The sequence below is a fragment of the Phalacrocorax carbo genome, chromosome 8 (assembly GCF_963921805.1).
Source record: "Phalacrocorax carbo chromosome 8, bPhaCar2.1, whole genome shotgun sequence".
Classification (NCBI taxonomy): Eukaryota; Metazoa; Chordata; class Aves; order Suliformes; family Phalacrocoracidae; genus Phalacrocorax; species Phalacrocorax carbo.
In genome coordinates, this window is record NC_087520.1 from 30,287,262 (window position 1) to 30,308,831 (window position 21,570).

The window sequence follows — 21,570 nt, forward strand, 5'->3', positions numbered from 1 at the left end:
GTCTGGGCCTTGTTCATCATTGATAATTTGAATAAAAAGAGGCTCAAGAAACTGAGCAGGCTAAAGCAATTTTGTCTGTAGTTGTGTAATATGTATTGATAACACAAACGTGAGGGTAAATGTCAGATTAGTTTGCTTTTAAAGTAACTAGCCACATCTCAGTCACTGTTCATGCCCTGTCTAAAGACATTTTACTGCATGTTATGTCTTTAACATTTATGAAATTCTCAGAATATTTTTTTATTTCTAATCCAATAAGTCTATTTCTGTGCTGTCTTCATACTGGACTGCATGATGGTATTCTCTTAGAAGCTCAGCAGCAACGTGAAAACAGTTCAGAAACTGAGCAGATACAAAAATAATAGTGCTTGCATTCCTCGTTAGCCTGAGTATTATAAGAGTCACAGGGAGACTGGCTCACATGAGACTTTTCTTACTGAAGCCAGTACCTAGCTGGTCTTGAAAGCATAAATTGCTTTTGTGTGGCACTTTTTGACATTTCGCTTTGTACCATCTGCACTCTCAGTTGTGCTGGGTGAATCTTCTCTGGGCGCTACGGCTGTTTTGAACGGTTTGTGTTTTTACTAGTCTTTGATAGCAAATATTGCTGCTGCTGCTGCTGCAAACCTCCAGCTGCGATGTCGAAGGCCCCTTTGTGCCTGGAGCTAACGGCGCATGAAAAGAGCGCTCGCTGGCTCTCTTGCTTGACCTTCGTCTCAAACAGCAAAGGAGTGGAGTTACTGGTGTTATCTATCACAAGTCTTAAATTGTATTAAATTTAACACAGGCTGAAGTTCAAAACAGAAACAACAACAAAAAATAATTTCTGTGCAATGCAGAAGTTAATCTGAGATTTCTGGATGGTATTGGTGACTATGCTGTAAGTAAAAGACAGCCTGTGAAAGGCTTTTGCCAAATTAGTTGAGTCTCCTCCATGTTTCTTCATTTACTGCCATAATTACAGCTCGCATCCAAGACGTCGGATGTGGGATAAAATGTGTTGTATGCATGATTTATGGCAGCTTAAGGAAAATCTGTGCTAATTGGGGGATTTTCCTCAATACATTTAGTAGCTACAGATGTCAGTCTTACATGTGTGTAAAGATGCAATACAGTATCCTATTAAGACAGGGCACAGTGCATAGGACAGGGGTTGTAGGCTGGAATATGACTGAGGAACAACATAGAAAAAGCTTAAAAAGCCCTAGTAAGCAGTGGTGTGGCTGCATGGGGTCACTGGCTCTTGTGTGGTGTGCCTCCAAAACTATATTGAGTAAGTTAAACCAGTCCCTCAGTCCCAGTGTGTGAGACTTTCATTATGTTCTTTTATGATCTTCCTGTTTGCATTAGCTCCAGTAGTGTGATGTTGAAGTTCAATAAAGGGTGAAAAAAACATGCTTCAACTTCTTGTTTCATATGCCCCTTCCTTCACTGGCCCAAAATGACAAAATTGCCTCCCTTTCCTTAATCCCCCCCAACAGAATAAAACCCAGAAGGCCAAACTCAGGGCTTGTTAACCCTGAAATATTTGCCAGATGTTTCAAATTAACATATTTCTCTCCCTTCTCCTGTATGTGTTTGTACATCTCTGCGTGTGTGCAAACACATGCAAAGCAACTTCTGAAAAATTCTGTTGGCACTCTGCACAGCTGCTGTGGGCTGGGGGAGTAGTGGTCCCAGGGTAGTGTGGAACATAGGGACAGCAAGAGCAAGTAGAATGTAATTTTTAAAATAATAAAAAAAATTTTTTAAATATACTATCAAAATATTTATATAGGTGCAGTTGTGGGGAGAGAAGGTGCTTTTGCTGCTATATCTTATTTTGTTCATCAAACCAGTAGAAGCTATACTGGATTTTTTTTTTTTGTGAGTACGAGCTTAATCTGCAGTCATGGAGCTTGTCCAGGTAGCTGTGACAGCTCTCTGTCCCCAGGTCAGGTGTAGGCATTTGTAGGTGCAGGGTAAGACATGTCAAACACTGGGGTCCAAGCTCTGTGGCTCATGATGGGCTTCTCTGCTGCTGAAGTGTACTGAAGGCACGTGGTTTGTGCATCCCTGACCGGACTGTGGCACTGGGTGAGGGGCTGCTCGCAGGAGCTGCTTAGTGCAGCTTATGGAAATTTGGCAGTGGACACATTGACAACAGAGGATCCTGCGCTTGGATGGGTCTGTTTGGGGGTGGCTTAGCACAGGGCACCATCCTTTTTCCTATGGTAGAGTATGTGTGTAAGTTGCTGTCTGCTCTGGCTTAACTGCTTGTTCCTGCTAAGACCTGCTAAGGTGGAATCCTTTACAGGAATCCAACCCTTGGCGTAGTTGCACGAGAAGCTTATTCAAGTACTTTAAATACAACTAGAAATAGTGGTATGATTTTTTTTATGACCATAAATTAAAGGCTGTATGTATTAATCTAGAGAATCAGGTAAATGTATAAGGAGGCAGAGGCTGCCCTTGCACCAGGGTAAATAATCTGGGTGCCCACCAGCCCTGTTTAATGGGCATATAGCAAATTTCCTTCCTCTTCAGGTCTTGTAAACATTTCTTTTTTTCCTTAAGGTAAAAGGAAGAAAGAGAGCTTTTCCCTTCCTCTCTTAATCTGAGGACATAGCTTGCTGTTAAATAGCAAGTCAGTAGTATTTTGCTATGTAAGAGGCAGAGATGCTTTCTGTCCCAGAGGAAGAGCGCAGCTGAGTACTCCTTCCACCTGCTCTTCCCTCTTAACAGCATGTGCAGCCCTTGAAGCCCGTCTGTCTCAGTCCGAAAGTGTCAGAGAGGGTGGGCTGGGCAGGGCTGCTGGGGAGCCAGGTAAGCACCAGCCTATGCTTTGCAAAAGGGTTTTCTACTGCTTCGAAGCCAAGAGCAAAGCAAGGGTCCTGCCAGACAGTGCTGCATTGCTGTGGTAATGCATCATGAGAGTATTATTTTGAGGAGCAACAAGGGACATTTTAAAGAAGTAAAATGTCTTACTAAATATATAGAGAATTTAAGGCATTTTAAAGACCTATGAAAGCATTTTATGTGGGGGTTGCTGGGGAGTTTCTCATTAGCCTGACTGCGAGGCCCCAGGGAATCTTGTTTGAATTGTCTGGGGTGAACAGAGCAGATTCTGTCTTTTCCTTAGGAGCCTGCGGACCTAAAAGCCTGATTCTTTTTGTGTCTGCTTTTGAGGTACCTGAAAGTATCTTATTTTTGTATGCAGCTGTAAGTTATGATATTGATCAAGAAAGAGTTTGGAAAATAGAGGATTGTGGACCTGTAGCCTGAGTGCTTGGGAGAAATGGCACTGGGTATGTCTCTCTGTGTGTGTGTTTGCAGAATATGGGAGGTTCTCTGCAGTGTTAGCAGCTGGAAGGACCTCTCTAACACCAGTGCCCAACCGTTCATTAGCACACAATATTAGTATCATTAAATTACAACATTCCAGAAATCATGAAAATAAATTACAGGTTGGTATTCCCCTCTTTCCCCATTAGCTCCAGAGCTGCTGTCCCTGCCACTGAGCTCACTGCAGCAGCTGGGCATGCATGCAAGGGATGTGTTAACAAAGCACAGCACGGGTAAAAAAAACCAAACAACCCCACAACAGTTTAGGACTCAGACATTTGATGTTTTGCCATTAAGGGTTCTCCCACGTGCTTGTTTTATACAGTACACTACTTTGAATTTTTAATTGCCTTCTGCAATTTCTTTTAAAGTTTCCCTCTGTTAAGGAGGAAAAAAAGAAAAGGGGAAGCAGCAGCTTTTGAGAAATGAACCACAAAATAAAAGAAAACCACCCTCTGATCACTCCTTCTCCCCTCTCTTCCACTTTGCCTGAAGTCTCCCAGCTATGTAAGTCACAATTTTCACTTGGTATCTTCAGAGGAGGAACATCTTGACGCAGTTTGGAGACTTATTTTTTGCTCAGGGCTACTGGAGCCCGTGCTGGGTTGTTTTTAATGCCGTCTCTGCTGCTTGGGACTCTCCCTGTCTGTTTCCTCCTGGCAGTTCCCTGTGCTCTCCTCCACCACTGGTGTACTGATCCTCAAGTGTTTAGGGTTTCTGTTCTCCTCTAATTGTTTTGTAGGGTTGGGTTTAATTTTGGCTACCAAAGGAGCAAAATGGATGAGAAAGCCAGGGTCTCAAAAGTGAACAGAGACTTGCCCATGCAAGTATTAATGTGTTAAATTTTTACCCTTTTCTATTTATTCAGATATGCTACAGAAAATGTGTTCTCCTTCCTCACCTTTCCCCTTTTGGAGGCCTGTTTTGGCCACACAGTTTGACTCCTCCAACACTGTGAACTTGCACGCCCCAGCATGGTCCACAGCCTGGTGCCCACTAAGGCTGCCATCCTTGCAGGACCCCATCCCCTGTGGTCTCACAGTACCCAGGGCTGTCCCTGCTCTCTGCCTGTGTCCTCCTGGCAGCTCCCACAGAGCCCCTGCTGGTTCTACTCTAGCCACACAACCTGCTGAGTGCAGGCTGTGTCAGGAGTATGTCAGGAAGGTTCAGGTGAGAGAGACTGCCCTCCCACAGACACCAAGCTCTTTTTCTCCATCTCTACATGCATTGTATTTTGTCTTATTTAACTTCTAAATGGCAGAACAGTGAAAAAAAAAAACCTTCCCAAACACCCTCAACATGAAATTCTGGGATCTCTGCTGCAAACATTGAAAAGGTCCGTTGCAATTCAGTGGGCATTAGAAACCTGTTTTCTTGCAAGTACTCTGAAATTGTCCTGCCCTGATTGTCTTCACAAGCTCAGACTTCTAAAATCTGATGTCATTATTAAATCAATATGAGAAGATTCCAATTACAGTGCATAAGGATTTGCAAAGAAAGAAACCTTTGAACTTAGCAAAGAACATGAGTCTCTGATAACTTTCTTAGTTGAATATTTTTTCAATATACTGTGAAAAGTATGATCTCAATCAGTTGGCTTTCTTATGTTGGTTTTAAAAACAGCATGGACCTCCAGCATGCAGCCCAGTCAGTATAGTCTGAAGTTCTCAAAACTTTAAATATCTGCTTTGGAAGCAGCCAACACCCAAACAAATGCAAACTAGAAATAAACCTAGGGAGGTTTGTAGCTCTGGCTGCTGCATTCCTCGTTTATCCTAAGCTGAGATTTTATTTTCCTTGGTAATATGTGGATTTTTACAATGTAACATAGTTATGTGTCCTTTCGGAAGAGAGATAAAATTTTATAATTAAGAAATAATTTTTTTTAAGTTTTAACTTCAGTCTTTTACTTATAAATACTGATTTATCTTTTCTTTTTTAAAGAAAGTACTTTTGGTAGTGCTTTCTTAAACTGAAGGTGAATTGATAGACAGTACGTGATACTCAGATAATGTGGGTGAACATCCAAGACAGGTGTAAGATTTGTGGAGCCAGGATAATATAAAAAGAAACAATACAAGTAATTATAAACCCTTCCCAAATTACTCTGTCTGTAGAAGCTCACGGCACAACTCTGCATCTGCAGGTGCGAGGGCTTCCAGGCTGGTGGGAAGAGGAATGTGGGACTGCTGGAGGAAACTGTTGGCTGGAGTGACAGGGGGTCCCTGGGGGTCCCTGAAGCCCTACTGACATCCTGTGGCTGTAGCACCTTCAGGGAAAGAAGTATAAAAAATGAGATTCCTCACTGCGTGTGGTGCAGCGCAGCATTAACACATGCATCTGTCATGGAAACAGCCGTCACGCAAATCTGCCAAGGCATCTCTGGTGATGCGGCACCATAGGTGTTCCCTTCATGTTTGGAGAGGGATTCTCCAACAAGGAGTGATCTTCAGATGTGAACACAGCATGGGTGTCGGTATTTAAATTAGAAGCACACACCTGTGTATTATGGCATTTCCTAGAAAATACTTACTATTAAAAATGTTAATTGGGAAAATTATAATGATAGCACAGAGAAGAAGAATTAATTTCTGTGGTAAAAGAGGTGAGGAAAGAAGCTCATTTCAAAGTGAGCTATTGAGTGCTCCCCCTACCCCATCACCCACCTGTTCACAGGCTTTTTAAAGACAGTGACTGCTAGAAAGCCAGTCTGCTTAAGAGAAGCTGAGCAAGCATGGTGTGTCAGTGTGTCGTTGGTATTGCCAAGCTTCACAGTACCTAAAGCCAGGCCCCCTAAACTGCTATGAGCAACATCTGTAAAGGTGAGGATTTCTGTAGGCTGCAGGATTGCAGTCCCTGCCTGGCTATGCTGGCAAGGGGCCATGGACTCACATGCATTGGGATGCCGGCGGTGCACTGGGACTGGTGATGGGCAGCAAGGTTTTAGTCAAATCTGGGAGTATCTCTGGGGTCATTGGGTTAACCTCATCTGAATTCTTGTTCTGCTAGTACAGGGCCACTATGGGTTGGGGGATGTTCCCATTGGGTCTTCTGGCTGGGACATCTTGCTAGAAATACAAAGACAGCATCAGAATGGGCAGTCGCCCTTGTGAGTGTATGCTTCTGGGGCTGACACAGGACATCCTCCACGGGGTCGTGTCCCCGTCTTGCCAGCAATGTTTTCTTCCCTCCGACAAATTTGATTTTTATTTAAAGGTGTGCCTGTTGGTGCTTTATCTGCCAGGAGACTGTAATGCTGTGTTTCATTTCCTTGCACTGAATGAAGTTGTTCACTTTCATGGGTGGGCCCTCAGGCAGAGCCTTCCTGGCTCTCAGTTCCTTGCTTGCATTCAGATATCCCGCAGGTGTGAACATCCCAGTGAAGGATGCTGCCATTGAGCTGGAGGTAGTGCTGGCAAGGAGCAAGGTGCAGAATAACACCGTCCCATATTCACACTCCTGCTCTCCCTTCCTCTGTTTCTTTCCAGTGATGCTACCTTATCCTCTCCTGCTGCCCAAGCAAAGGGCTGTGATTAGATGAACATTTTCTGTGTTTTTAGATGAAAAATATATCTGTTGTTTACAATAGCCTTGAGGGACATAACTAGCAGTAATGGGCTAAAGTAAAGCAAAGGAGATGCTAGGCTAAACATCTGGAAACATTTCCCAGTAGTGGGATCTAATAGACTCTGGGATTATCTCCCATCACTTTGGTCATTTTCAAACCGGACTGGACAAAGCGCTTCAAAATACACTGTAGGAATGGTCTTATATTAGCAGAGGGATGGATAAGATCACCTGATATAAGCCCTATTCATCTCTAATTTATTCAGTTCCGCTGCACTCTGGATTTGCTAATCTCCTGCAGATTTGAGGACTGAAGCAGACTTGAGTGGTCAGGCAAATTGTGCTTTCTACAGCTTATTTCAGTAAATATTTTTAGGTAGGATCTCCAACCACTTTACAAATGCTAATTAAGCCTCCCAACCTAGTAGAAAGTCTTCCTTGTGCCCGATGTCCATACTACTTTCTGTGTATCATGCAGCATGCACTGTGCTGCAGGTCAACCTTCCCAGAGCGCTCTGTCTTCAGGACTGATGGGCACTTTCCAGCCCATCTTGCTTTGAGTTGTTTCTGCAGGTCGGTGGCTTTGCTTTTGCAATTCTGCTTTGGCTGGCTGGTAGGAGCGAGGGAAGCTGAAACCATGCCACTGTAGTAAAGTGAGTGCAATGGGTTTTACCTTTGTGAAATGAGACAGCTGAAGAGTTGAAGGGAGGTCTTATGGTAAACAATTTATTTGGTTCTCGTAGGAGCTTCTGTTCTCCTTCAGGTAGTTCACACATTGTAGTTGTAACCGGTAGCTCAAAGCTCCCAGCCTGAATAAATATAAAACAGCAGTAACAGAATAGGTTACATTGGCCTGATGTTTAAATGAGAAAAAATAAAAAAGAAATAATGCCACAGTGGTAGATCTTCAGTAATCATTCTTCTTGAGAAAAAAACCAAACTGTCAGTCATGAGAATGGGGTTTTATAAAAAAGGTTGTAAAAGAAGAAAGACAAATGGAATAAACAAGCTCCATTGCTTTGTTTTCTGGGCTAAGGATGTTGATATGAAACTCTGCGGTGAAGAACTGCATGAAATTTATGATGCTTTGCCCAAATAATCTTTGCTTATTCAGTACAGGAAACTAGAATCATTTGGGTTGGAAGGGACCTCTAGTGGGTCTTACTCCACATTGACCTGACTTGTAAAGGTTTCTGTAACCACTACCACTGTATCTTTGGTTAAATTGTCTTCAACTGTTAAGCTTATTGTAGACCAAGAGTACAAGCATGGTTAGTGTAGTATAAGAATGTGTAGAAGACAGAAATTAAGGCCAAATACTAATGAAGAAAAGGATTTTTAAAAAGTTAATATAGCCTAAAATTTCCCATAATAGAAAATACATTTGTATTTCTGCCATTTAGTGTCTAAAGTAGCCTTTTCCTGGTATCGCTACAGGAATTACAATGTCATTGTCAAAATAAACCAAGCTTATCTCCTAATCTTGTATTTGTTGTGTATAAATTCAAATGAGAAAACTGTTAAATGGGACCATTTATAATGAGATTTGAGATACCCTATGGCTCTCACTTGGAGACAAGTGACCTTTGTCTTTTTTGGGGCTGAGTAACAGCGTGATGAAGATTTAATAGATGTGTGCAGAGACCTGTTAATAGATTGGGGTGTGCATGGAAGAGGTGCTTGATGAGTCTTGCTGTACATATTTTTGAGTTCATCACACTTGGGACTGGAATACCTGCCTATTTGTGTGTTTTACTAGCCATGCCTCCTTTCTCCCTTGGATCACTTTGGCATTTCTTAGTAGAAATTATTAGACAGTCACAAAACAGTAAAGAGAAAGAAAAAAAAACCCTGCACACTTCTCTTGGAAAAACTAACTGTGTTGCATAAAGCTCTGACAAGATCAAGCCTCTAATTAAATTATCTGGCACGTGGACAATTCTTTTCCAAGATCTGCTGAGCTAAGTGTAGCCATTAGCTCATACAGCCACCAAATCAGAAGTACCAAAGAGACAATTTATATAGGGCCACAGTGTGTTTTAAAAAATTCTGATGAATTGTGAAGCCTGTAATGTTAATTGCCAGTTAGCACATTGTAAGTGCTGTAATTATTTGCAAGTAAAATGATGTAAGGGACATAACATTGTACTTTTCTTAACACTTCACATGTTGGTGATCCACTAAATCTCCCATTTAGAGTTTTGCTGGTAATTTTAAGATCTCGACAGCCACTTGCAAGCTTGCTGTGCTGCCTGCTGTCTTTAATCCTGAGCAGCAGCTCTCAAAATCTTTATTTAAAAAAAAGCAATAAAATAATAAATGCCAATGTCTGCTGCTGACCAGCGAGAGTGTAGCCAGCCCTGCAGCTGGCCGCACTGGAGCCCAGCTGGGAGAGAGCCCTCAGCACAAATTTCCAGCCTATTGCCTCCTACCACCGTGCCGCAGAAGTGGGCCAAAAGCTCCTCCGTATGGGATTAAAGGGATGTGTAATAGATTAAAGATCAAAAATGTTAATTAAGAAATGGTCTTTTCTAATAAGATGCCTTCAAGGGCATGGTACCAAAAATGAGGCAATATCTCATTTTGGCAACAGTGCTGAGGTTGTAATGAAGCACGGGGGTAAGGGGAGAAGGAAGGGATGCCTCCTGTTCAAGGCATCTCCTTCAGAAGGGGTAAATCAATTAGCAACAAAAATGTAAACATCTAAGTCAGAATGACATTACTCTGAATGCTACTGAACAATGTGTGGATTTAGATGTATGCATTTTAGCTTGGCATTTCCTGGAGGATAATTTGGCAGTTTGCGATTGATAAAGGAGGACTCCTTCAGCTAAGTGGCATTTAAGCAGCAGCATGGTAATTTGGCTGAAAATAACCACTCTTTCTGGAAACTTTGGTGCATTTGAAGTGAATCCATGCAATATATTTTCCTGATGTAATTTTCTAGATATGGGAAGTTCAGCACCTTTGTTGCTGGATTGAAACCTGTAGGCACTATGTTTGGGGAAAGGCTTATTTCTCCTCAGAAAAGGGAAGAGACACAATTCTGAGCTCTCATATTCCAGCCTCCCACAGCAGGGACAAGTTTATGTTTAACAAATAAACTGATATGCAAGTGTTACTTCTGTGTTTCAAACCTGAAAGGTGCTTTCAAGAGCTGTGAAATTTTATTGCATCATTATAACTAAAGAAGACGCACTTTTTCTTGAACCTGAGCATTCTAGGTAGTAACTTTGCTGTTATGTTTTCTTAGTAAACTCACCAAAACTCCAAAAAGAAAACTCAGACGTTTAACAACACTTTTCCTTGCAGTGGGTGATGGGATTTCACATCCCACTTCATCCCACGCTTTCCCCTCTCAACACCTTAATGCTGAAAGCTGCAGTTATTTGCTAGCATAAAATGGAGGGATCCTGTAGGCAAACTTTTCCCCTCTTAGCTGGAAACCTATATAAAGAAAACCACTGGCATTGGTGAGGCTGTCTGCATAGCATGTGTATATGTTTTAAGGCTCTGGCTATTGTTTGAACCAAAGCTAGAAAGAATTTTCAATTTGAGAGAAATATGTGGGAAGGCACTTGCCAGTTGTGTGCCTCTGTGTGTGCATGGTGGTTGGGGCTGACTGAAGCAGCCTGGAAAACCACAGTCCTCCGACCATGGTCTGAAATTTAGATTTGTTGCTCTAGCTGTGTATATTTAATCTTCATCTGTTGTGTGAATCTTTAGTTGAAAGGAGCAGTTGGAGGATATAAATGAGGGAAAGACAAGGTCTCTGGGCTACCTGGTCACCTGCAGCCCTCAGACAAAGTGGGGAAGCAGAGCACGGCATTTGCATCCTAGAGAGGAGGGGTGATAGTTTTCCCTGGGTCATGTTCAACTGAGAGGGCGTTTGGAGCTAGGCATGTTATAGTCTTTTGCTTGTTGGTAATATTTAGCTCAGATGGGGGCTATAGGCAACTTAAATGACACTGAATTCCTGTGGCCTGATTTTGTCAGATAAGTGAACACAAAGTGGTTGTTTCCATCCACTGAAAGAAAATTGGAGAACTACTTCTTATCCAAAGACTCAAATCAGATCTTTTCATAGTTCATAAATGTATTGTTTTGATGGACTGATTAGTTCCATCCTTACTTGATTTCACTTATGTTTTTTGTTAAAAGAAACGTGTAACTCAGACTTGGATTAGCCCTCTTCCAAGAAGGTCTCCATCAAGCCAGTCTTGGTGACACATCAAGGAGATACAACTGTAGCAACAGAAAAATCATTGCCTTTTTTCCTTATTATGAAGTTCCTTTAAAAGTCTCAAGGTCTTTTTGTACTGGGCAGCTTTGAATACAGTGTTCTGAACTGAAGGTTTCCTCTGTAATTTTGGCAATATTCACAAAAGATTATGTAGTCTCTTTTTTTTTCTTTCAGTGACAATAGGGAAGACTTCCATTTTGCATTGTTGATTTAATCAAGTAGGTTGTATTTGCAGAAAAACGGTCAGTTTGTAATGCTGTCATTAATTTGTACAGAATGTGTGTCCCATATAGAAATCAAGAAAACCTGAACTTAATATTTTATAGTAGTTCATATTGGACTCTTTGCATTTAGCATTACTCTTTGCATTACAAGTCCAGATGACCATTTATACTGGTAAATGAATGAGAAAGGTTCTGTGTAAAAAGCATTTGGCTTATCTTCCTCGATCCTATTAAACAAAATACATTTATTGCCAAATTTCCACAGTAACGTCCAGAAAGGATATAAAAATCAGCAGTGTTAGGCAGGTATAACTGAGAGCAGCATTTGGTGTATTATCTTATGAAGAAAAGGCTGTGCAGTAAATATGTACTTTTACTGACCAAGGTGAATTTCAGGCTGAAATCTTGCACAGATTAGCTAATAGCTAGATTGGTAAACCATTTTCTGGACAGGATGTTGCAGAAACCCACATTTTTTCTTCATATTTTCTTTATATTGTGTGTGCAGACAGCTGCAGTGTTGAAGACATGACGAATATCACCTCTGCAAATACTCTTTGCATCGCTGAGTTCGTGTTGTGACAAGCAAGCATAGATGCTTCTGTATAACAGAATTAAATTATGCTCTGTTTTTCACCCTTACTTCTGAAAAGTGGTACTCAGTGTTTGTGGTGTTTTGTGTGTGAAATTGAAACAAGAATTGGTGTTGCTCTTCTTCCAAAATGATTTACAAAAACTGGTGAATTTTTAGGGCTTTTTTATATACTAAGATTGTAAATCTGTTGTATTTTAAATGTCTTTTTGAGTTGCAAAGAAACCCGCAGATACACCACAGTCACTGGAAGCATGGCGGAGCCATCGTGAACTATTAAATGAGAAAATACATCATAAGAGTTAAGTGATTTTTAGCTTGATACTGTAATGAAATATTTTAAAACTCTATCTGGTTAATGAACATCGTGGCCAGACTGAATAATTGGCCGAGGATGTAGGAAGTAGAAGTGCTTTAAAAATAGACTCCTTGCTGTGATAGCTGTATATCAGGTGGAAGGGTCCAAAGCAAACCCCAAAACCTTCTTTCCACATCAGCCATCGTGGGGCTGGTGGGAGAGGGGCTGTGTGAGGCTGTGGGTGCGGTGGCCATGCCCTTGTGAGCTGTGGTGTGTGGCTGTTGAAGAAGCCGTTTTGTAGGATGAGGTTCTCAAGTGTGCGCCTTCCTGCTTGTCAGCAACTAAAATGCAAAGGCAATAATTTAAGGAAAAAAATTGAGACTGGGCCACCACAAAGAAATGTGCCTTTTAAAAATGGATAATTCGTTGTTTTTACTACTTTTTACCTTGTGCAAAGTACACAGGGAATGGGGCTGCTAAAGAGCGCATCAACTAAATTAGGGTTAATTAGAAGTTGTCCCAAATAGCTGGTGCTTCATCAGCAACAGAGCAGCATGTAAATAAATCTAATTTCTCTCCAACTAAACTTTTCACAAGCTTAATTACAACAGCAACAATATCTTGTCCCCTACTCCCCCTTTTTCATTAATGGGAGTGGGTCATTATGAACCGTATCTGGTGAGGGTTATCATGAGCAGTCCAGAGCTGCACCTTTCACAGCTGTCCTTTGAGGCTGAGGAAGAAGTGGAGGAAATTACAGTGTATCTGGAAGTGTCCAATTATGGTAGTTCATAAGAAGCTTGAGAAGCAGAAAGCACCAATGGAATGGGAAAAACCACCACTATATTCTGGAGTGACTTTTGTTAATTACGTGAAGTATTTCCACTACGTGGATTATTTGCGATCTTAATTTCTTCCCCATTATTATTCATTTGCCAGCAAAAAGTCTTACTTAGGGTTTTATATGTTTTTTACCATACATCATTCTCATGGTAGATCTGAGGGCTCTGCCAGTTCTCTGATGCTGTGGTCTCCTGCTCTGACACTCAGGACCTGCCGAATGAGAGGAGCATCTGAGGGAGACAAGACTTTAAAGTCATTTTAGCTTTAACTCTTAAATGTTTTCTCACACTTTTCTTTACCATGTAGGGCTAGAAGGAAGAATGCAGGAAGATATTAGCAGAAAAAGCATTATTATGGCTAAAAGGATCACCATGCTGGAGGACTGGTGCAGCTTACTTCTTATTCCAGGGATAAATAGCTGTAAACCTCTTGCCAGAAATTAGTTCTCGCAGGGAGAGTACAAACCTGGGTGCAGGTTTCAGCCGGGTGCAGAAGCGCTCTGCTGAGGGCTCATTCAGAGGGCTTAACTTATTTCATTTGGTGCTTGATTCACTGTCCTCTGATTTTTTCACCCCTTTTTAAAATTTCTAATTCTATCGAAGCCAGCACATTCCTTATTACGTGGTGTCACGTTTCAGCCGATACAAATTAATAAATGAGCAGCAGCAGAATAGCATGCAGCACAATTCTAACAGCATGAGCTGCACAGAAGTATATTTCACTTAGCTCCAATTTAAATACTTTGCTTGGCTCGATTTAATTATGTGAAATTACTGAATTAATGGCTTTGTCAAGTGAAACGTGTAGGACTTCAGAGTTTGCTATTAAGGAAAGAAATGAGAAAGAAAATTAGAGGTACATTAATTTTTGCGTGAGAGCTCGTGTTAAACACAAACTGAAATATAACTGAGCCCACAGCCAAAATCATGTCATGTTTTAAAACTGGGGAAGAGAGAATGAGCAAAAAATGGCAGGAAACTTTTTGAGTTGTTCTGCCAATTTGGTTTCCCAGTTGGCTTGTATGAATCTCCTTGGTGTGTCTGCTGGGCAGTAGTGGTGTTTGTGCAGCAGGGGCTGGCCATGGTCATGCGGAAGGTAATACTTTTTGCAGAATTGATGCTTCTCTAATGTCTTGGCCACCTGTTAAATACCCTTTCCTGTGCTGCGTAATGAGATGCACAGACTCTCCTCTCTTTTCTGGTTGAGCATCTTGTTAAGTTAATGAATGTGAAAAAAAAGGCAACTGAATTATTTTGCTGTGGTCTGGATACTGCATCAGGACATCGTGCCCAGCCCAGTGTTGGTTGTGCAGAGATGCACACGCGTAACGAGACCTGGGGGTAACATTTCCTAAAGATTGTAAGCCCTACTCTTCTGAAGCTATTTAGATGTGTAGGTGCCTAGCTCTCATTAATTTCCAATATCATGGGTTTTTGATACAGTCCATTGCCATTCGGTGGGTATTTGGCTCCTAAATCACTTGGCTGCCTACAGATGTGTCCCCCCCCAGCTCCAGTTGGAGCAGTGTAAGGTACTGTTTTCCCAGTTTTGCTCACTTTGCCAGCTCTGCCCTGCTTGGAAGAGTCCTGTGCAGCAGAGGCATGAGCCTCTGCCAGCAGTACCTGGTGGCAAAGTGATGTGAGCAGACATTTTGGGAAATGTGGCTATTTCCTCAGGTGCATTTGAAGAATATTTTTTCCAAAGCAAACCAGATTTGTAGAGAGAAAGTCTCCAAGCTTTTTTCTCCAAGATGTTACTTGATATTTGATCAGACCGTAAAACTTGCAGCTAGGTTATGGTCCAGGTCCACCCTGGGTATAAACAGGAGTTTTACCTAAGAAGCTAACTTCATGAACCCGCCCCTCAGAAAACTCTCAGGTCTTTAATCACAGTTTTGAAGAATTCCAGGCACAGTTATTGCAGAAGAAGGTCCCTTCTATGCTCCTTCAGCTGCACATGTGTCTTTCCCACTGGAAAACAATCCAGGCAGGTTCTAAGCAAACCAAGACCCATGAGGAGGACAGTGAAATAACTATTGCTTTTTCTGATTTACCAAAGTGTATTTTTCTTTCTGCCCCAATATATTTTCCCCTCTGATGTTCCATCTTTTCCCTTTGTATTGATGCCATCCCTGGGTTCCTAGGAGATGGTTGGCAGAGTGCTATGTCTCTTTCCCTCTCAGTCCTAATGTTTTGGGGCTTTTATAGACATAAAAACATGAATGCAAATGCTACCGGTAGAATCGTAGTTTGGGTTGTAAAAGGCATTTCTCTTCAGCATAATTTTTAAACAAATCTATGTCCTAAGCATGGGAAAAGTGCATTTTGAACAGAAATATATTCAGAGACATAAGAGCCTATTTTGTATTGAGGCCTTGGTCTGCTTTCCTGTTACATCTTGTTCCCATGTGTGTACACTGCAGGCTGTTACACACTGAGGACAAGAATCTTCCAGTGGCCAGAACTTACCTGCAGAAAGGACAATTCAAAGTCTTGGACCTTACAGAGGAACAATAAAGGAACCTGCGTTTTGAATTAGGCAAAGGGGATTCAAGCATTGAAATACATTGTCATATTTGTCACTATGGTAAATTGCATCATCTGTAATTTTTCTCTCATTAAAAATCAATGGATTTATTTTGATCATGAGTTCCAGCAGCTGCTATACTGAGCAGAACCAGTCAATACCTTATTTTTGCATTTGATATGCAGCTGCGATAAGCCACATGTGAATTTTATTAAGCAGTCTGAATTTTCTGTCAGTTCAGGGAGCTATAGATTTAAGTTTTACAGCTATATGGCTTTACCGTAAAGTAAAAAAAATAAAAATCCTTTACACTATTTCCTTAAAAGAAAAAAAAAAGGTTTTGTCATGCCTATGAATTGAAAGGTAAGTGGGTGTGAGTGGGATTCCATGGAACTGCTGGAAACAGGACACTTGTCTTCAACAGAGACTTGAAAAATAATAAGTTGAGCATTATTAACATATTTATATACCTAAATAAAAATGCCATTTTTGCGCTGGAAGTTTACATGGATTTTATTAGATTACGATGGTCAGTATTATTTAACAGTTGCATTTCAGAGAGTGGAGTGAAAGTGCATTTTTATGAAGAAGTGCACTTCACTTTGAAGTTAATACTCGCTGCATACTAATTTCCTTCCTTGTGCATATAAATGAATTTAAATCAGTCTTGGTTTGAACCTCATTATCGGAACTGAAGGTAGCAGTTACTCCCATTCAGATGCACATTAAGAATCTGGAAGTGGACAATAACATCTTGTTGACCAAGGCAGATAATCTGTTGCACAACTATTACATGCCTAGAGTAAGTGTATTAGAGTTTTCTGGGGATGATAGCAGAGAGGTTTGGATAGCTGAGTGCAACCACACTATTTGATTTGAATGCTGCAGAGATCTACAAAGCAAATTGCTATTTGACATTGGAAGAAGTGTGAGGTATTGATATTGTGAAAAACGGGTGGTAACTGTTGTTTGGATTTGGATGTGGAATATCCCTGGTAGCAAATGGAGCAGAAACGAGCCATGGTGGAACGTGAGATGTCCCTTCTAGGACTGTGACTTTTTGATCTAATACAGGCTGTGCTTTGTGTGTCAGATGCACACAGGATAGGTGCCTTCCTCTTTTGCTCCACCATCTCTAATGAACCACCAGGCCCTGCTGCTGCAGCCCATTGTAGTCCACTGAAACCTTCCCCCAGGATTTTGAGCCTGTTGTTTCCAAGGAGGAGACCCCAGTGTAAAAGAGGGGTGCTGTTCTCCTTGCAGCCCTGCCAGGGGATGGGGCATCTGCTCCCCAGCCCCAGTGGGCAGGAGGGCAGGGCGGTCAATAACTAGGAGAGTCCTGCAGTTGGGTGCTGTTTCAGTAACTGAACACTTGGCACACTCCAGACTGCTCTGCTCTCTGCCTTCCATTGTAAATGAATGTCACAGAATGCAATGCTTTTTGTGGTAGGGAAGTGTTTACACCCCACATTTACAACATTAAACCAGTTGCCAAACATTGAAGAACTGATAAATGCTATAAGCTGTTAATACTATGAAGTACAGTGCCACTGCTGCTTGCATGCAAATAAATAATAATAACCTAGCTCTTTGTCCGCTTTTCAGTGTATAAATGCATTTGTCATGTAACTTAGTAACATCTAAATCATTTTAGTAAAAGCTCTAGAAAGACTGAAACACTACCTGCAGGTACGATTAAGAGGAAATTTTACTGTTTGGTGGTGTTTTTGTGATTTTGTTATCTGACTTTATTTTTTTAAAACACTTTTAAAGTGATACAATGCTTAAGCGCTATTGCTGGGTTTCACTTTTTTTAAAAAAATTTATTTCACTGAGTTATTTTGCCTTCCTAAGGACTGGGGGATTAGCCCACAAGCTAAAAGTTACTAGAAAATGTTCATTAAATTTTTTCTTCTATCTGTTACAGACACAGATATCTTTTTAATGTGCCTGGTCAGTTTTGAGGCCACTATTTTTGCTACTACCCATAAATCATTATCGAGTATTTTTAGTGTTATCAGTGAAAGGTTAATAGAAGCCCATAATTTTCAGATGTATCTTTTTGATTAGCTGCTCAGAAATTTCCTTAAAAAGGGGGTGTAAATTGTTCGACACTGAAAAGTGGAGACTGTGTTCAATTTGTGCATAAATTGAAATTGTCTTTCTAATAGACTCTTCAGAAGGTGTTGGATTGCCTTCAAGGTAATGATTTAAACATAAACTGACCCTTGACGAGGGAGCTGGAGTTTCAGTTTAATGCATTTCTGCAGTTTTACTTCACCTTCAGTGCCTTCAAATTCCACGCAAATAATTCCTTCATAACAAGTGCCTTTTCAGAAGATGTATGCTGCTGACAGTTAATATAAAATTATTGCTCCTGAATGCATTTTTGTAATTACTTCCCAGAGAACTGTTTTTGTGTTAGAAGACATTTCACACTTTAGTAACATAAGTGTTTGGGGAGAACATGAGTAATAATTACAAGCAGTCTTTCAGTGAAAATAAACCTAAAAATGATAAAAAAGCTAATGTTAAAGTTGATTAGAGACAGTGAGGAATTTATTTTGCCATTACGCCTGTCTGTATATTTTCGAAGTTTAATAACCCTTCAGTAACTAAACTTAAAAAAAGTAATAAAGAACAGAGAAACTGCTTTCTAATTTTTAAGCAATAATGAAACTAAAAACTGATTAAAAGTGACATGCTACTAGAGGCAGAATAAAGAAACTTAATGTGAATGCTCCTATAGGAGATTTCTGCTATAATGGAAAATGTAATGGCTCACAGTTTGATCAATAAAAAAATTAGCAGCACTTAATAAAAGGTTTCTCTGGCATGTTGACTAAAGGATACTGTGGAAGTCTTGAAATCCAGAAAAACCAGCGTTGTGGGGTAAGTTTGTGTATGTGAGCACGATATAAAAATCATTGACTGAGCAAAGCCGGTGGGTTTCAGGTCAGATGCTAGATGTAAATAGTTACACTGGCTTAGAGGATATGGGGCCAGGACTGTCCATGCAAATATCTGTATGTTCTTGTTACTCTGTGCGCACCAGCAGTGAGCTTGGATTTGCATGGAGGCAGAACACCACAAGGGTGATTGTGTTGACTGAGACCAAGGTCTTGGTTTCACTGGAGAAAACAGGACAATTATACCGTATAGAGATAACCATATACACATATAGCTGGGCTCAGGTGAAAGCAAGGCACCACGAGGCAACAAGTTAACATGCATTATCCATTCTGCGAGTGATGCCTGTGAGTGTGCTACAGCAAAGGAAGGTGCAACAAGCTGCCAGTCCTCTGCTACATGTGCCTGCCACCTCTTCCCATGCCTTTAAACTCAGGGTAGACACTTGAGGTTTTCGTAAAGATTGTAGCTGCTGATTTGAGAAAATTGTATCTTATCAGTAACATAAGGTGACCATCTTCCTTGTGAAATATTGGTGTAAGTTAATAGGAGGATGCTGGGAGGTGTTGGTGTAGGGCTGTCATTAACAATTCTGTGAGCGGTGCAGTGCCAGCAGAAGCAGGCAGCGGTGGTGCAGGCACTGGCAGCAGTTAGCTAGTTATTACAGGGCGTGTAGCTTGGGACCCCTTTCTCTTAAAGCGCTTGTGCAAGCAGATGTAGAAGGAGGTGCAGTATGCTATCAAAATAGTTTTTCTCTGCTAAGCTAAAGACTAATGCTGAGAATTGCCCACCTACTTAGAAATTAATATGATTTAATACATGCTGGTGTGTAGTAAGACTCTGTTGTGAAATTTTATAATGTGCACTTCCTCAAGCCTCTGACTTTTGTATATTTTATTGTTAACACACTTCACACAAAATCTGTGTTTTTATCATTGGGGTTGTTATCCAGAGAGCTACCTAGCACTCAGAACTTGCCCTCTTCCCTTGCCTTTCCAAAAGAAGCTCTTGTAGCTACCATTGCCACATGTCAGTGGAGTCTGCTGTCAGAGTCAGACAAATGACAGCTTGGAGAGGCTGCAGCGGCCGTAGCCCTAGGAGGGCACAAGGAGGTAACAATATACAATTTTCATGGTTCAAGGGTAGCCTTATCCTACTGTTCTTCATTACAGTACTGCAGGGAGATCAATTTTATTAAGTTGTAAGTCTTAGGAGGCCAGCACCATTAACTATATGCTGGATCAAATATTTTTTTTGGTATTGTGATTGTTTTTTCCTCTCATTGAGGGAAGGCAAGATCTAATGCTCAGATCTCTTCGACCTGCGAGGAGCATTATGTGGCGACTGAGTGTTGGCAGGATTGCGTGGCAGCCTGTGCTTCACTCACTCCGCCCTGTCATGTAGTCATCCCATGCAATTTAATTTTGCATGAATATACTGTGATGTTTCATGCATTATCTCTTCTGGATCTTTGTTTTTCAGCTAGGCACCTTATTTATTTATTTATTTATTTATTTATTTATTTATCTATCTATTTATTTATTTTACGCCCTGTGGTTTGACAATGCGTGAAAGACCGATGCTGCACTGCGTGATGGACACCAAACCTGCTTGCTTTTGATGCATGTAGCAAGGATTTGATGGGCAGAACAAGCTGCCTTTGATACCTGGTCCTTGTCCTAGGGCTGGGATGCAATATACGCTCTCTGACCTGTTTGCTTGGCTGAAGCAGGTTTTTGGCTGCTCTGTGTGGGTGTGCTTGCAGTGGTTACAGTGGCTCACATTAGGGCCCTGACCTGTTGAGAGGTAGCACACGCATACACCTGCATTCTAGATGCAAATGTTTAAAAAAGGTGAGTTTTGAAATGCTGAAGAGCCACAGGCCAGGGTTACCCAGCAAAGCCAAGACTTTTTATCCTATGGGAAGATTTCAGCTGAAGTTTGTTTGTGGTTTCATTACTGAAACATTCATGGCTTTTTTGCTTTTGTTCATTCTTCTTTGACCACAAATGATAGAGAACTTTGGACTCTCTTGCTGTATGACAGTGCTAGAGAAAACACTGAAGCGTAACAAACCACATAAAGGTAGAGACCCCTCCCATGCTGATTTCACATTTGACACTGAGCAAAACGTTTACAAATGAATGTTTAGATTAGGCTTTTTCTTTAAGTCATTTGTTTCTTTTGTTCTCACTTCCAAATTATAGATGAAATTTCCTTTCTTTTTGTCTTGCTGGGGAGCTGAGTGGCAGCGGCGAGCTGAGCGGCAGCCCTATGGCCGTGGGGCAGGAAGGCATCACCCCTGGGTGGGTGCACCCCTGGGCAGGTGCCTCAGGGCTCTGCCACATCCCAGGAGACATGTCAGTTGTGTGCCAGCACCTGTCATTCCTTTTATTTCTTCACTGTCATTTACTTTTATCACTTGTCCTGCATCTCTGGAAAATTTCTAGGAGCTATCATAGCCCTTTGTGAGACCTTCAATTGTTCTTTCTTTGGACCAAGGCAGAGGAATGAAGAGGTGCCTCTTTCCCCCCTCTTCACTTTATCTTTTGCCTTCCAGCTCTCAGACCTCAACAGTGTGTGTGCATGTGTGTGTACGTGCTTAGGTAATGATTTGCACAGCGTAACTTTGGGCACTCTGTAGATTGCAGCTGTAGCTCCATGTGGTAAACTCGCTGTGATGGGGAGTGCTGTCTAGCACTGAATCAGTGTATGCTCTTGATTGAAGCCCCGTAACTGGAGGTTTTTAAAGCCAGACATGACCCTGCACTAAATAGTATGTTCCAAAGAACAATCCTAGATTTAAAATAAATCCCAGATTTAAAAAGTCCTCAGGCTTAAAAAAAACCCCAAAATTAAAGAAAAGCCCCAGAAAATTTACTGGCACAAAGACAGAAAGGCCTGCTTGCCCTGTATTGTGCTGATAAGGTAAAAAGTCTAAACTGTCTGTATTTGATTCCACAACTGAAAAAATAAGCTAAGAAGTTTGTTCCTTTTCTAATTTCTCTGGCCCGCGTGTTGTACCATGTTAGCCATTCCCATG

At 41.3% G+C, this 21,570-nt stretch overlaps 1 protein-coding gene across 3 annotated transcripts in view; it reads left to right on the plus strand.

Annotated features, from left to right (window-relative positions):
* ZNF423 (zinc finger protein 423) overlaps nt 1–21,570 on the plus strand; it is a 234,598-nt gene that overhangs the window by 43,905 nt on the left and 169,123 nt on the right. The window lies entirely within an intron of this gene.